General features: G+C 51.1%; 1 protein-coding gene across 3 annotated transcripts in view; it reads right to left on the bottom strand.

Annotated features, from left to right (window-relative positions):
* LOC115465832 (glycoprotein-N-acetylgalactosamine 3-beta-galactosyltransferase 1-B-like) overlaps positions 1 to 17,452 on the bottom strand; it is a 67,911-nt gene that overhangs the window by 6,471 nt on the left and 43,988 nt on the right. The window lies entirely within an intron of this gene.

The following is a 17,452-nucleotide window of genomic DNA, read 5'->3' as shown; positions in this document are numbered from 1 at the left end:
AGACAGAAGGTGCGAAGTCTGGAGTTGGCAGTAGTGGAGAAGGGAACAGATAAGAAGGATTTATCCATGGAGCGGAGTACACGGGAAGGGGTGTAGGAAAGGACGAGTGTGGAGAGATACTGGGGAGCAGCAGAGTGAGTACATTTATAGGTTAGTAGAAGAAGTTTGAACAGGATACGAAAACGGATAGGGAGCCAGTGAAGCGACTTGAGGAGAGGGTAGTATGAGTAAAGCGACCCTGGCGGAAGACGAGACGGGCAGCAGAGTTTTGAACCGATTGGAGAGGGGAGAGGTGACTAAGTGGGAGGCCAGCAAGAAGCAGATTGCAGTAGTCTAAACGAGAGGTGACAAGGGTGTGGATGAGGGTTTTGGTAGAGTGCTCGGAAAGGAAGGGGCGGATTTTACGGATGTTGTAAAGAAAGAAACGACAGTTCTTGGCGATCTGCTGGATATGATCAGAGAAGGAGAGAGAAGAGTCAAAGATGACCCCAAGGTTTCGAGCTGAGGAGACAGGGAGAATGAGAGAGCCATCAACAGAAATAGAAAACGGGGGGAGTGGGGAGGTGGGTTTGCACTGCAACGCCCCAACACTGGCTGGCGGGTCCCACAGCAGGAACACTATTTAACTGCCTCCATGGGAGTTTGCATTCACTCTGTCACCAGAACAGCATAACCTGTACCAAACAGTGAGTCAGGATCCATCTCAATGAAAGCCTTAAGTTGCTCAGGACTAAAGAAAACGTATTTAGTTCCACCAAGTCTAACTGGACACTTGCAAGGATAAGCCAGAAGAAAAGTAGCTCCAAGATTTTTAGTCTCTTGTTGCAGTGCTAGGAAGGCCTTCCTCCTTTCCTGTGTTATTTTAGTAACATCAGGATACATCCACACCTTCTGACCAAAAAAATAAAGCTTGTGCATTGCAAAAATAGAGTCTCATTACCACATTAAAGAGGTCTTTTACTAAGCCACGGTAGCGTTTTTAGCTCATGGTAGAAATCAGCTGGCGGTAACCACCGAGACACCCAGAGGAATATAATAGGTGTCTCCATGTTTACTGGCAGCTGATTTCTACTGCGAGATAAAAATGCTACAGCGGCTTAGTAAAACACTCCCTAAGATCTTGTTCAAATACAAAGCTCAATAAAAGCGTGGCCCTTTGAGATATATTAGTCACTGATTCTTCCAATATTGCAGAAATATTATTTAAATCCACCTGCATATTCTGAGTTCCTGGCTCTACCCCCTTCCCTTTGGGAACTCTTTGAAGAAACAGATAAATAATACAACTTATTCACTGGCAGAAACGACTGTTGAGGAAACTTCAATACTTCCAAAAGATACTTTTTAAACAAATCGGAGGGTGTAATAGCGGGATACACCATAAAATTCAGCAAGCAAACATTAAATCTCCTATTAAAATTTTAAGCTGCTCAATCTTCCATTGTGTTTGTATTTTATCCTTAATCAGAGCTGTATGAAAATCCTGGAGACCTTTATCATTATCATGTATCTGCTGGATTCAACTACTGTTCCAGTCAATAAATCTAATTCAGAATTCAAAGAAGTTACTTCATGAGAAGTTTTAGAAACAGTGGTTTTCATGTCCTTGAGTAACTTCCACAGGCTTTCTAAGGTGACCACCGGAGACTCTGGCGACAATGTTGTTACTCCATTAACCTCTAACCAGGAGGCAGAACTCAACGTTCCACCTGCACACAGGGCCAAATTAGCCTCTACTTCCAGTCTCTGACCCGGTTGGAAATACTGGACATTGTGATATCTTGTCCCATTTGTTCTCCGGTTCTTGTCGCGGCACCAACGGTGAAACGATCACTCATCAGACGATGCAGGGAGGAGGTCCGAGCCAGTGTGGGAACTGCCCTGGCCATACCCTTCCTCTTGGTATGCGGCATACTCCTCACATCTCACCAGCCAGCATATAATGCCATCTTGACCACTCCCCACAAACAAATTCTATTTGTTTGGGAACTTTATATACAAACTTTGGCTCGCAGTGACATACTTAATTCCCTTTGAGAGCTCTGGGACGCGAACGTGTCTGTTTTTTTTTTTTTTTAAATGTTTTCTGCTCTCTCCATCTACTTCAATTATGGACTCTTGGGGGCCATAAGAACACAGGCCCTCTAGGAGATTTACGTTGTTCTTTTCTTGGGTTGAGTTTTGGGTTTGGAGGGTGTTGTTGGTTGTAACAATGGATGACTGCTATTTGTGTTCTTTTGTTCTGTTTATGTTATGTCGTTAGTCATCAATAAACATGATTTAACAATAAAAATATTTTCATGTAATGTCACTGAGTGTCCCCTGAGGGGGACCAACTTGGGGGAACACTGATTTAGGTTATGGAGGTGGGGCACCATTATAGCAATACCCCTTTATTCATGGTGCCCTGCACAGCCACACACTCCAAAAACTAGCCCTGAGCTGAGTCAACAGTTGATCAGCAGAGCACTACTAAGAACAAGAAAGGAAACCAGGGATCTGTGGCTGAGCCAAGAGGGAAACCAAACTACGAAATACACATATAGTTTGGAGGCAATGTAACCCCACCCCCTTCCAAATTCCACTCACCTCTACTGTCACCTTTACTTGCAGCTGCCATGCTATTTCTTTGGACTGATGCAGCTATTTCTCAAATATTGACATTTAAGAAGCAACTAACCCCTGCCTCCCTGTCGGCATTAGGGCATGGCAACCACTAGCATAGCTTAGTAAACATCATTAATCATTTGATAATATTATCAAATGGCTCCATGTCAGAAGAAATAGAATAACTCTGGCCTACTTTATACTACAGTTCAGATTTTTCCATTCATTTCCCCAAGAAAATTTATGCATTTAGGGGTCCTTTTACTAAGCCGTGCTAAAAAGTGGCCAGCGCTAGTTTTAGTGCGTGGGTTTCTTGCGTGCTCTGGGCAGACTTATACGATCTGTGCCAGAGCCGGTGGTGGGAGGCGGGGATAGTGCTGGGCAGACTTATACGGTCTGTGCCCTGAAAAGGACAGGTACAAATCAAGGTAAGGTATACACAAAAAGTAGCACATATGAGTTTATCTTGTTGGGCAGACTGGATGGACCATGCAGGTCTTTTTCTGCTGTCATCTACTATGTTACTATCCAGCTTATTTTCGAAAGTGATAGCTGGCCACCTTCCGACACAAATTGGGAGATGGCCGGCCATCTCCTAAAACCGGCCAAATCGATATAATCGAATAGCCGATTTTTGGACACACTCGCCGGCATTCCGTCGCGGAGGCAGCTAAACTTCAAGGGAGCGTGTCGGCAGGGTAGTGAAGGCGGGATGTGGGCGTGCTTAAGAGATGGCCGGCTTCAGCTGATAATGGAAAAAAGAAAACCGGCGATGACGAGCATTTGGCCGGTTTTACTTGGTCTATTTATTTTCATGACCAAGTCTCAAAAAGATGCCCAAACTGACCAGATGACCACCGGAAGGAATCGGGGATGACCTCCCCATACTCCTCCAGTGGTCACCAACCCCCTCCCACCCAAAAAAAACAACTTTAAAACATTTCCTTCCTAGGAGGGGAAGCCAGTCGGCCAGCTCGTAAAAAAAAAAAAAAAAGGATCTTGCTGATCAGTTATGTTATGACTTACTTGTTCTGGAGTGCTGTATTTTGTGATACTGTTTTGAGAAATGTTCAAGAAAGACTTCATACAAATTAAAAAAGTCCCTGCCGTTCATTTTCCCTTGATGGCCGTCCCTGACGTGCACTTCCCTTAATAGCCATCTTTCTCTCCGAAAGTGCACTTCTCTTAATGGCCGGCTTTCTCCCCAAACAGGGAAATCAAAACAGTTTTTGCTCACAGTTTTTTTAGTAGTAACAGTGGGATTTGAACCAGCCACCTCTGCATTACCCGCAGTGCTTCTTTTGTAGAAAAAAAGGTGCCGGTACTCATTATGGGCGGGGTCACCACATATGGCTCCACCCCTATGATAGCCACACCCACATTAACCACACACCCTATACCAGCCATGGCGCATATAAACAGACATCATTGAAAATATTATAGTACGATAGGAGAAAAAAATTACGTGATTTTTTTTCATGATAAATAATCTCTGTAAGCTCTTACAGCTCCAGTATACCCAGTGCAAAATAAGACAGCCAATGTAAATTCTCAAATTGGACATATTACAAACACTAAAATGAAAATAAAATGATTTTTTTCTACCTTTGTTGTCTGGTGACTGTTTTTCTTTCCATATTGGTCCCAGTCTGTGATTCTGCTTTCCTTTGTTTTCGCTTAACTCTTCTGTGCCATTTGTCATTTTTGTCTCCTTTTTCTTTGCTTTCTTCAATATTTTTCAGGCTCTCTCTCTGTCCAGATTTAATTCATTCTTACTATCCATTCTTTAATTTCCTTCATCTACCTGTGGCTTTTCATTTTTTCCTCACCCTTGTTCTCCCCATGCCCCTTCCTCTTATTCTCCAGTCTTTCTCTATTCCCCTTTTCCATCCAGCAGCTCTGCTTTCTCTCCCCATCCTTCCAGTGTCTCCCCTATTTCTTTCTGCATTCTTCCATCCAGCGTCTTCCCTCTTTCTCGCCCCATCCTTCCGTTTTCCCTCTCTCTCTCCCCATCCTTCCATCTGTTTTCCCCCCTCTCTCTCCCCATCCTTCCATCTGTTTTTCCCCCTCTCTCTCCCCATCCTTCCATCTGTTTTCCCTCTCTCCCCATCCTTCCATCTGTTTTTCCCTCTCTCCCCAATCCTTCCATCTGTGTTTTCCCTCTCTCTCCCCATCCTTCCATCTGTTTTTCCCCTCTCCCCAATCCTTCCATCTGTTTTTCCCCTCTCTCCCCAATCCTTCCATCTGTTTTTCCCTCTCTCTCCCCATCCTTCCCTCTGTTGGTTTCCCTCTTTCCCTCTCTCCCCAATCCTTCCCTCTGTTGGTTTCCCCTCTCTCCCCAATCCTTCCCTCTGTTGGTTTCCCTCTTTCTCTCTTTCCCCAATCCTTCCCTCTGTTGGTTTCCCTCTCTCCCCAATCCTTCCCTCTGTTGGTTTCCCTCTCTCCCCAATCCTTCCCTCTGTTGGTTTCCCTCTTTCTCTCTCTCCCCAATCCTTCCCTCTGTTGGTTTCCCTGTCTCCCCAATCCTTCCCTCTGTTGGTTTCCCTCTTTCCCTCTCTCCCCAATCCTTCCCTCTGTTGGTTTCTCTCTCTCCCCAACCCTTCCCTCTGTTGGTTTCCCTCTTTCTCTCTCTCCCCAATCCTTCCCTCTGTTGGTTTCCCTCTTTCCCTCTCTCCCCAATCCTTCCCTCTGTTGGTTTCCCTCTCTCCCCAATCCTTCCCTCTGTTGGTTTCCCTCTTTCCCTCTCTCCCCAATTCTTCCCTCTGTTGGTTTCCCTCTTTCCCTCTCTCCCCAATCCTTCCCTCTGTTGGTTTCCCTCTCTCCCCAATCCTTCCCTCTGTTGGTTTCCCTCTCTTCCCAATCCTTCCTTCTGTTGGTTTCCCTCTTTCTCTCTTTCCCCAATCCTTCCCTCTGTTGGTTTCCCTCTCTCCCCAATCCTTCCCTCTGTTGGTTTCCCTCTCTCCCCAATCCTTCCCTCTGTTGGTTTCCCTCTTTCTCTCTCTCCCCAATCCTTCCCTCTGTTGGTTTCCCTGTCTCCCCAATCCTTCCCTCTGTTGGTTTCCCTCTTTCCCTCTCTCCCCAATCCTTCCCTCTGTTGGTTTCTCTCTCTCCCCAACCCTTCCCTCTGTTGGTTTCCCTCTTTCTCTCTCTCCCCAATCCTTCCCTCTGTTGGTTTCCCTCTTTCCCTCTCTCCCCAATCCTTCCCTCTGTTGGTTTCCCTCTCTCCCCAATCCTTCCCTCTGTTGGTTTCCCTCTTTCCCTCTCTCCCCAATCCTTCCCTCTGTTGGTTTCCCTCTCTCCCCAATCCTTCCCTCTGTTGGTTTCCCTCTTTCTCTCTCTCCCCAATCCTTCCCTCTGTTGGTTTCCCTCTTTCCCTCTCTCCCCAATCCTTCCCTCTATTGGTTTCCCTCTTTCCCTCTCTCCCCAATCCTTCCCTCTGTTGGTTTCCCTCTTTCTCTCTCTCCCCAATCCTTCCCTCTGTTGGTTTCCCTCTTTCTCTCTCTCCCCAATCCTTCCCTCTGTTGGTTTCCCTCTTTCTCTCTCTCCCCAATCCTTCCCCCCCCCCCCCCCCACCGCAACACTCCGGGCGAGTCCTGCACTTATTTTTTTTTTTTTAAGACTCAGAACGTGCGAACGATGCAGCCGGCAGCGATTGAAAGAGGCTGTCTGGGCTGGCGTCTGCGTCGGAGCTTCCCTCACCCTCTGCGAGTCCCGCCTTTGTTGTTACAACTTCCTGTTTCGCGGGACTCACAGAGGGTGAGGGAAGCCCCGACGCAGACGCCAGCCCAGACAGCCTCTTTCAATCGCTGCCGGCTGCATCATTCGCGCGTTCTGAGTCTTAAAAAAAAAAAACTAAGTGCAGCACTCGCCCGGAGTGTCGCGGGGGGGGGGGGGGGGGGGGGGCGGGGCTAGCAAAAAAAGGTGCCGGTACGCCGTACCATTGCGTACCGGCACAAAAAAAGCACTGATTACCCGAGCCATGATGTAACCACTTGGCCACAGCTCCACTTACTTGCCTGTCCCTCCCTTTTGATTATACCCCTTCAGGTCTCTCTCATCCAATCACAGTGCGTTAAGCTGTCTGTGAGTGGCTGAGAGAGACCTGGAGGGGTATAATCAAAAGGGAGGGACACCCAAGTAAGAGGAGCTGTGGCCAAGTGGTTACATCACTGGTCTTATAATGCAGAGGTGGCTGGTTCAAATCCCACTGTTACTACAAAAAAAGCAGTGTGCAAAAACTTTTGATTTCCCTGTTCAGGGAGAAAGACGGCCATTAAGAGAAGTGCACTTTCGGAGAGAAAGACGGCTATTAAGGGAAGTGCACATCAGGGACGGCCATCAAGGGAAAATGCACGGGAGGGACTTTTTTCATTTGTATGAAGTCTTTCTTGAACATTTCTCAAAACAGTATCACAAAATACAGCACTCCTGAACAAGTAAGTCATAACATAACTGATCAGCAAGATCTAAACATCCAGAAGTACCAGTGCACTACGAATGCTGGCCCCTCCCACAGCCAAATGCCTTGGATTTGGCCGGGTTTGAGATGGCCGGTTCCAGTTTCCATTATTGCTGAAAAACAAAGTCGGCCATCTTAAACCCGGCGATCTGTGGCATTTGACCGGCCCCAACCGTATTATCGAAACAAAAGTTGGCCGGCCATCTTTTTCGATAATACGGTTCCGGCCAGCTGTTGCGGCGCCGCCAAAATAGATCGCCGGCGATCGATTTCGCCGGCGCCGTTTGATTATGCCCCTCCATGTTACTGACCATCTTTTACTGTGGCAGTAAAAATCCTTATTTTCAATGGAGGCAGTAAATGACTATGCGTTAATTAAAAAAAAGTGGCTCACAGACATTTACTGCCTGAGCCCTTACTACCTATAGCTGGTTTGCTACTCACATGGTAATCGTGGCCGCGCACTGCCCATTACTACTGGGCACACCCCCCTGTGCTAGAAAATAAAATTTATTTTCTGGGCATGGGAAATGGTGCACACTGAACACAGTAGAACTGCTGGGAAACACCCCTTTCTGTCCCGTGCTAGAAAATAATGAACACAGTATTACCGCTGTGCACACCCTCCCCCACACCAGAAAATAAAAATTTTCTGGGCATGGAAAACGGTGCGCACTGAACACAGTACTACTGCTGGGCATGCCCCCCCTCCCGTGCTAGAAAATAGTGAACACAGTACCACTGCTGGGCACGCCCCCCCTCCTGTGCTAGAAAATAGTGAACACAGTACCACTGCTGGGCACGCTCCCCCTCCCGTGCTAGAAAATAGTGAGCACAGTACCACTGCTGGGCACGCCCCCCCTCCCGTGCTAGAAAATAGTGAACACAGTACCACTGCTGGACATGCCCCCCCTCCCGTGCTAGAAAATAGTGACCACAGTACTACTGCTGGGCACGCCCCCCCTCCCGTGCTAGAAAATAGTGAACACAGTACCACTGCTGGATGCACCCCCCCCCCCCCCCCCCCCCATGCTAGAAAATAACATTTATTTTCCGGGCATGGGAAATGATGTGTGCTGAACACAGTGCTACCGATGCGTGCGCCTGACGGTAGTGCTGTTTTCACATGTGGTAGCCCTACTGCCCTTTAGTAAAATAACCCCTTAATCAGGCAAAAATCCAGGGCTGATTCAGAGCCAGTGGTAACCCTATTTATTGTATTTGTGTACAACATCCAGTGTCTTAATTTTTGGATATCAGGACTATGCAGAAGCAAACAACAAAATTCTGAATTTTTCATATAGTGACTGTGCAATCATTATAGAAGCAGAGAAAAAGGCATTGGCTGTTGGAGCTGCATAAGACTGCTACTGCCTGATTCACTCTTGCCAACATAGCCCAAGAGATTGCAATGTTCCAGGTTCAATTCAAAACTTTTGGGTGCTGTGCTGTTTTTCCTTTTCACAATGCACTTCAGTCAAGATCTTTCCTCCCTTGAATTGAGTCCCAAACATCCCCAAAAACTAAGAAGAAAAAAATAGTGCTTCCTCTACAAGGCCAGCAGAAGGCGCTATCCTTCTCATTCAAGACGGGAAAATTAGGTTCTTACCTTGGTAATTTTCTTTCCTTTAGTCACAGCAGATGAATCCATTAACTGATGGGTTGTGTCCCCCTACCAGCAGGTGGATCATCAATAGAGATAGAGAACACTAAAAACCACAGTGCCTCCTGGACGGCTAGCTCCATCTGCCTCTCAGTATTTTGAAGCTTCCAAAGCAGTGTTAAACCGCAAAGTAGAATAACATGAACTTTCCTCACAGCAAACGAACGCCCCAGAACAGGAGCAATAACACAAAGGAGGGACGAAATCAACTTCCATATCATCATGCTGATCAATCCATAGACTGGTGGGTTGTGTCCATCTACCAGCAGGTGGAGATATAGAGCAATCCTTTTGCCTCCCTATATGTGGTCATGTGCTGCCGGAAACTCCTCAGTATGTTCTCTATCTCAGCAGGTGGTGGTCACACACAGCAGCAGCTCTGGCTAGGTCTCCAAGCCTAATCTTTAGGTTTTGTTGAGTACCTGGGGTTGAGGGCTCTTCTTGAGCAAGTGCAAACCTGGTGGTGCCAGGTCCCTCCTTTTCTCCCCCCTCCCGCTGGCTCCGTTAAAAAAAAAAAAAATTTGAACGTCCTTTAAGGGCGTTTATTTCAACGTTTATATCAGCGTTTATTGCAGCTGCTCACTGGGACACCAGTTCGTTACAGCTCGGAGCGAGAAGCAGATAATTTTACCTTTTTATAGCGGGCAGGGGGTTCCCCGTTCGGTCTCCACGTGGCTTATGGCGTCGGAGGGCAAGGGCGCGAAGATTCGCTCCCCGGACCGCGTGTGTCTGTCTAGTGGGGATGCGGGGGTTTTCAAAGCCTGAATCGCCTTTGTTGGGCATCAGTTTGGAGTCCGGTCAGTGTCCCGGTTCTTCCTCCGGTGCGGCGGTTTTTCCCGCCATAAGCGCCCATCCCCCGCTGCTCGCCCACTACATGTTGGCCGGCCACTCTGCTCGGACGGCTTCTTCTTGGGCCGCCCTCGAGTTGGGAGACGTTAATGCTATGGTCGCCCTTGATTCGGGCGACGGCAAGAAAGCGGCCAAAGTTAAGCGCCATTCTTCCCGCGTGGCTCCTTCTCGGAGTTTCGCGCCGGACGCCATTTTGGATGTGCAGCATGTTCCTCCCCCGCTCTTGCGAGCGCCGGTTGAGGGCGCATCTAGGGCCGTGGCCCAGGTGGCAGAAGTGCACAGTCTAGGGGGTTTCTCCCCTGAGTTCATTTTGCTGCTGCATCAGGCTTTTCTTATGATAAATGCTGCCCCGGCTCCCCCCTCTGATCAAGGGGCTGAGGCCTCCGGAAGCAAACGCCCTCGGGTGGACTTCCGGGCCCTAGAGGACTCGGTCTCCTCTGATGTAGATGAGGGCAGCGTATCTGAGTTCTCCCAGCGGTCCTTTGGGGATTCCTTGGAGGAGACGGATTACCGCTCGGTTGGAGCGGATGACCCCTCTGCAGCATGGATCTTTCGCTCAGAGGATTTGCCCAACCTGTTAGTGCAGGCCATGAGCATTTTGAAGAGTTCTTCTCCGGAGGACGTCTCTCCCTCAGCCTCTGTTGGCTCTGCCATTATGCGGGGGATTAAGCACCCGCCTAGAACCTTCCACGTGCATGAATGCACACCTTGATTTCGGCTCAATGGGATTTCCCAGAAGCGAGCCTTAAAGTGGCTAGGGCTATGTCCCGCCTCTATCCTCTGCCTGAAGGTGAACGGGAGGCCTTTCTTGGGCCTACCGTGGATTCTTTAATCACTGCGGTGACTAAGAAAACGGCGTTGCCGGTGGAAGGTGGCACGGCCCTAAAGGACGCCCAAGACAGGAGTTTGGCGGCGGCTTTAAAGTCGTCCTTCGAGGCGGCTGCTTTAAGTTTACAGGCCTCAATTTGTGGCTCCTATGTGGCCAGGGCGTGTCTGATACTTGCGCAGCGGGCTTCCCCCTCGGATCCTTCCTTGAGGGCTGATTGGCCAGCCCTGGAATCGGGCTTGGCCTACTTGGCAGGCTGGCTGTATGATGTCTTGAGAGCCTCGGCTAAAGGTATGGCTCAGACAGTCTCTGCACGGCGGTTGCTTTGGCTGAAGCATTGGTCTGCTGACCACGCCTCTAAGTCTCGCCTGGCTAAGTTGCCTTTTAAAGGCAAGCTGCTCTTTGGGGTCGAGCTGGACAAGATTGTGACCGATCTCGGCACGTCTAAGGGCAAGAGGTTACCAGAGCTCAGGGCTCGGGCCAGTGATGCCCGCCCCGGTTCCTCCAAAGGACGGTTTCAGGAAGCCCGTCGGTATTGCCCGGGCAAGTCGAGCTCCTCTGCCCCCTCTTCCATCAAAAGGAATTTCTCCCCCAAGCAGCATTCCTTTCGCAGAGACCGCTGTCCCGGAGGTGCCTCCTCCGGTCCTCCCCCAGGGTCTCGTACCCAATGACGGGGCGCTGGTCCATGGCCCAGAGCAGATTGGAGGACGCCTATCCTCGTTTCTAGGTGAGTGGACCAGGGTAACTTCAGACGCTTGAGTGCTGGAAGTCATCAGAGACGGCTTCAAGCTAGAGTTCTGCCGACCCTTAAGAATCGGGTTTGTGCACTCTCCCTGCAAGTCTCCGGTCAAGCTGTGGCAGTGCAGCAGACTTTGGACAATCTGATCCGCCTGGATGCGGTCGATCCGGTGCCAGAAGATCACCCTGGCAAGGGACGTTACTCCATTTACTTTGTGGTACCTAAGAAAGGAGGTTTTGTCCGGCCTATCCTCAACCTCGAAGGGGTCCATCGGGCCTTGGAAGTTCGGCACTTCTGGATGGAGACTCTCCGCTCTGTTATAGCGGCAGTGCAGGCAGGGGAGTTCCTGGCATCCTTGGACATCAAGGAAGCTTACTTACATATTCCCATCTGGCTTCCTCATCAACGCTTTCCGCGTTTTGCAGTTCTGAGGACTCTCCCAGTTCAGAGCCCTCCCTTTCGGGTTGGCTACTGCTCCGCGGACCTTCTCCAAGTTATGGTGGTCATCGCGGCCTTCCTACGCAAGAAAGGAGTACAAGTCCATCCTTATCTGGACAACTGGTTGATCCGAGCCCCCTCTTATACAGAGTGCGGCAGGGCTTCAGACCGGGTGATTGCTCTTTTGAGCTCCCTGAGGTGGATCTTCAACTGGGAGAAAAGCCAGCTGCGCCTGACTCAGTCCCTGGAGTATCTGGGAGTTCGATTCGACCCCCAAGTGGGCAGAGTATTCCTGCCAGACAATCTGATTGTCAAGCTTCAGGCTCAGGTGGACAAGTTCCTAGCAGCCTCTTTTCTTCGGGCTCGGGACTATGGGCAGCTGTTGGGATCTATGACGGCCACGATGGAAGTAGTGCCCTGGGTCAGGGCCCATATGAGACCTATACAGCTCTCTCTGCTGCAGCAATGGACTCCAGCTTCGGAGGATTACGCTGTGCGCCTTCCCTTGGATAAAGCGGTGCGCAAGGCGCTGAGCTGGTGGCTGAGGTCAGACAAGCCGTCCACAGGAATGCCTCTTGTGACCCCGGAGTGGGTTTTCGTCACGGCGGACGCCTCTTTGTGGGGCTGGGGAGCCCACTACTTGGGAAGGACAGCGCATGGGCTTTGGTCCCCTGCAGAGGCAGAGTGGTCTATCAACCTCCTGGAACTCATAGCCATTCGGTTGGCGCCTTTGGAGTTTCTCCTGGGCCTGGCGCTGAAGCCAGTACTGGTCCTGTCGGACAATGCCACGGCTGTGGCCTATGTCAATCGCCGGGGAGGTACCAGGAGTGCCCCTCTAGCCAAGGAGGCCATGAAGCTATGCCTGTGGGCGGAAGCAAACCTGGAACAGCTGTCGGCGGCCCACATTACAGGAGTCATGAATATTGCTCAGGCGTTCTTGGACATCACGAAGCGCTGGGGCCAGCCAAGCCTAGATCTGATGGCGTCTTCAGCCAATTGTCAAGTGCCGCGCTTTTTCAGCAGAGGACGGGGCCCTCGATCTCTGGGAGTAGATGCTCTTCTCCACAGTGGCCGACACAGGAGCTCCTCTTTGTGTTCCCGCCTTGGCCCATGTTAGGCAGGGTGCTAGGCCGGGTGGCAAAGCATCCGGGCCGGATAATCCTGGTGAGTCCGGATTGGCCCAGACGTCCCTGGTATGCGGACTTGATCAGGCTCTCAGTGGACGGACCTCTGCAGATGCCAGTGGAGCAGGGCCTGTTGCATCAGGGTCCCGTGGTGATGGAGGAACCCTCCCCCGTTGGTCTTACGGCCTGGCTATTGAGCGGCAGAAGAACAGTCTGTAGAAACTGAAGAACTGGTTTTCAACTCCTCCTGAAGAGGGAACATATCTGCATAATAACTGAACAAAAAATAAAGTCAGACAGGGAGGGATCATGGATTCATCTGCTGTGACTAAAGGAAAGAAAATTACCAAGGTAAGAACCTAATTTTCCCTTCCTTGTCATCAGCAGCAGATGAACTAATTAACTGATGGGATGTATTGAAGCAATCCCTAGATAGGGCAGGAACAAGCCACACCACGCGCAAGCACTTGCGCTCCAAAAAGCGCGTCCCTCCTGGCAGCCACATCCAGCCTGTAATGATGGGCAAAAGAGAGCTTAGACGCCTAAGTAGCAGCACTACAAATCTCTTGAAGAGACAGTGCTCCAGTTTCAGCCCAAGAGGAAGAAATCGCTCTTGTGGAATGTGCCTTAAAGGCGTCAGGCGGAGGCTGGCCAGACAGCAGATATGCTGGAAAAATGGCTTCCTTAAGCCAACAGGCTAAAGTGACTTTAGACGCTGGAGACCCTCTGCGAGGACCTGACAACAATACAAAAAGGTGATCAGAGGTCCTGAAAGCATTTGACATCCGCAGATACTGCAACAGAGCCCTGCACACATCCAGAAGGTGCAACTGCCCAAAAGATTCCAGAAACTCCTCCCTGGAAAAGGAGGGTAAGAAAATGGGCTGGTTCAGGTGAAACGCTGATATCACCTTAGGCAGGAAGGAGGGCACCGTACGTACCGTCCCTCCGGACTCTGAGAATTGCAGAAATGGGTTTCGACAGGACAGCACCTGGAGCTCAGACACCCGTCTTGCCGAAGTAATGGCCACCAAAAAGACTGTCTTAAGAGTCACATCCTTCTCCGAAGCTCGCCTCAGCGGCTTGAAGGGCGAACACTGAAGAGCCTTTAATACTAGCCCCAAGTTCCAGGCCGGACAAGGGGCCCGTACGGGAGGACGGAGCCGAAGCACCCCGCTAAGAAACCGTGCAATGTCCGGATGCGCAGCCAGGGAGAGACCAGAGACCTTTCCCCCGAAAACATGCCAAGGCTGCCACTTGAACACTCAGGGAATTATAGGCCAAGCTTTTTTGTACACCATCCTGCAAAAAGTCAAGTATTGGCGAGACGGAAGCCCGCGTGGGTGTGAGGGCTTTAGAAGCACACCAGGACTCAAACTGGCGCCAGATCCGAGCATATGCAACGGAAGTGGAAAGCTTGCGGGCCTGCAAGAGAGTGGAGATGACCTTGTTAGAATAGCCTTTGTCTCTCAATTGCGCTCTCTCAATAGCCATGCCATAGGACCAAAGCAGCAGGGATCCTCCATGGACACCGGGCCCTGCGACAACAGGTTCGGTACCAGCAGCAAAGGAAACGGAGCCTCCAGCATTCGCCGGAGGTCCGCACACCACGGATGCCTGGGCCAATCCGGGGCTATGAGAATCACCCAACCCTTGTGTAGCCAAATTCGCAGGAGAATGCGCCCTATTAAGGGCCACGGCGGAAACACATACAGGAGGCCGGCAGGCCAGGGTTGAGCCAGAGCATCCAACCCCGCTGAGCGGGGATCTCTTCGTCTGCTGAAGAAGCAAGGGACTTTGGCGTTTGCGCTTGATGCCATGAGATCCACCTTGGGCCTGTCCCATTTGGCACAGATTTGAAGGAATACTTTGTCTACCAGTGCCCATTCCGCCGAGTCAATCTGATGCCTGCTGAGAAAGTCGGCTTACATGTTGCTCTGACCTGCGATACGAGCTGGTGACAGAAGCTGTAGATGCAACTCGGCCCAGTGACAAATCTGAGCGGCCTCCGCTGCCAGGACTGCGCACCGAGTGCTGCCCTGGCGATTTATGTAGGCCACCGCTGTTGTGTTGTCCAACAGAACTCTGACAGCCAGTCCCTCCAGGGTCTTGTGAAAGCCCAGAAAAGCCTGAAGTACCGCCCTCAGTTCCAAGCAATTGATGGACCATCCCGACTCCTTGGTTGTCCACAGACCCTGGGCATAGCTTCCCTGGCAATGTGCTCCCCAGCCCTGCAGGCTGGCATCTGTTATCACCAGGCACCAATTGGGAAGGGCTAGTGGCATTCCCCGCTGCAGCATGCTGTCTGAGAGCCAGCACTCCATACTGAGCCGGGCCGCAGGGAGCCATGTGAGTCTGCGTTGATAATCCTGGGATATCGGAGACCATCACTGAAGCAGGGCAATCTGCAGAGGTCTCATGTGCGCTCTCGTCCATGGCACCACTTCCAATGTGGCTGTCATCGACCCCAACAGCTGGACAAAGTCCCAAGCTCGTGGGCGAGGCATCCGCAGGAGCAGACGGACCTGATTTTGAAGATTGCACCGCCTTAGGTCGGGTAGATAAACAAACCCCGAGTTTGTGTCGAACCGGACCCCCAAATACTCTAGAGACTGAGAGGGGGTCAGGCGACTGTTGGGTATATTGACTACCCAGCCCAGAGACTGCAGTACTGAGACCACTCTGGCTGTGACATGACGACTCTCCTCCTCGGAGTCTGCTTGGATGAGCCAGTCGTCGAGGTACAGGTGAACCCGGATACCCTCTCGCCTGAGATAAGCAGCTACTACCACCATTACCTTGGAAAAGGTTCGTGGAGCTGTGGCGAGGCCGAAAGGTGAGGCCCGAAACTGGAAATGTTTTCCCAACACCGCAAACCGGAGAAACTGTTGGTGCAGGGGCCAAATAGGAATTTGCAAGTAAGCTTCTTTTAGGTCCAGAGACATGAGGAACTCTCCTGGCTGGACCGCCGCAATGACGGAGCACAGGGTTTCCATGTGAAAATGCCGCACTTTGAGTGACACGTTGACTTTCTTTAAGTTGAGTATGGGCTGAAAAGACCCGCCTTTTCACAGCACCACAAAGTAAATGGAGTAACGACCGCAGCCGCATTCGGCGGGAAGCACAGGGATCACTGCTCCAAGGTGCAACAAGACTTGTAAGGTCTCCTCTGCCGCCGCCCGTTTGATGGCAGTGCCGCATCGGGACTCCAAAAACACGTCTCTCACCGGGGCGCTGAATTCCAATCAGTAACCTTCTCTGATCAGGTCCAGAACCCACTGATCTGAGGTAATCTTGGTCCACTCCTCGAGAAAGAGGGAAAGGCATCCTCCTACAGCTGGCAAGGAGAAGTGGACCGGCGTCCCATCATTGTGAAGGACGGCCCTGAACTCCTGGCCTTGACCCGGCTGCTGCGGATCACTTGTCCAAGCGAAAGGAGTTCCTCTGCTGAAAACGGGGACATTGAGAAACCCCAGCAGAGCGCCCCAGGCGATACCTTCGAGCTTCACGGAAGTGAGGTCTGGAAGAGGAGGGAACTGCATGACCCTTGGAAGAAGGCCGCGGCCTATCCCCTGGTAACCTCTGAGGTTTAGAATCCCCCAGGTCCTTGACAATCTTTTCCAATTCCTCTCCAAATAACAGGTGGCCCCGAAAGGGTAACTTCAACAACCTTTGCTTAGAGGTCATATCAGCTGCCCAATGCCATAACCATTGAAGGCGGCGAGCAGACACCGCCACAGACATCTGTTTAGCCGAAGCTCTAACCAGATCATACAGGGCGTCAGCCAGAAAAGACAGGGCCGACTCCATCCACGGTGCAACCTCAACGAGGGACTCCGCACCATCCACGGCCTGTTGTAACCAAGAAAGGCAGGCCCGGGCCGCATAAGAACTGCAAACAGACGCCCTTAAGGCTAGGCCTGAAATTTCAAAGGACCATTTCAGCGCAGATTCCAGCCGCCGGTCCTGAATATCCTTGAGGGCAACCCCTCCTTCTACTTGGAGAGTGGTCTTTCTGGTCACCGCGGTGACTAAGGCATCCACTTTTGGCATACCAAACCTAGCCAAGTGCTCCTCACTCAGAGGGTACAGATGCCCCATAGCCCTGGCCACTTTTAATGGCCCCTCAGGGTCAGCCCATTGAGCAGAAATAAGCTCCTGGAGTCATGCAAAGGAAAGGCTCGAGCAGGCTTCTTGGTACTCGCCATCCTCGGATTACCTGAGGGGGTCTCACCATTAACAGGATCATCAATAGAGAGGGCCTGTAAGGCATCCGAGATCAGCGCTGGCAGCTCATTGCGGTGGAAAATCCTAACCGCAGAGGGATCATCCAGATCCAGTGGCAAAACTGCACCTTCCTCTGGCTCCTCCGACCACGAGGGCCTGCCAGAACCCTCAGAGTCCCCACAGCCCGACCACGGGGGGGGGGCACTTTCTGACGGGGAATTAACCCGTCTATGTTTAGCGTGCATCCAACGCTCAGAGGAAGCCACATCATCACGCAGCCCCGGGCCATCCTCACGCAGAGGGAAACCAGGTGGCAACGCAATGTCAGACACCTGCGGCAGAGCTCTCTTCAACATGAAGGCTTTATGTAGCAAAAGCACAAATTCCGGGCAGAAATACTCGCCCTGACCTCCCATCTCCGAATTAGGAGCAACGGGGAAATGAGCTCCTTTGGTAGGCTCAGCCCGAGGCGGTCCCCTGCCCTCAGACTCCTCCGCAACCGCGGGGGGTCGAGACATGC

This window comes from Microcaecilia unicolor, chromosome 3 (genome assembly GCF_901765095.1).
Source record: "Microcaecilia unicolor chromosome 3, aMicUni1.1, whole genome shotgun sequence".
Lineage (NCBI taxonomy): Eukaryota > Metazoa > Chordata > Amphibia > Gymnophiona > Siphonopidae > Microcaecilia > Microcaecilia unicolor.
Note: the sequence above shows the minus strand (reverse complement) of the source record. Positions and strands in the feature narration are given on the sequence as shown.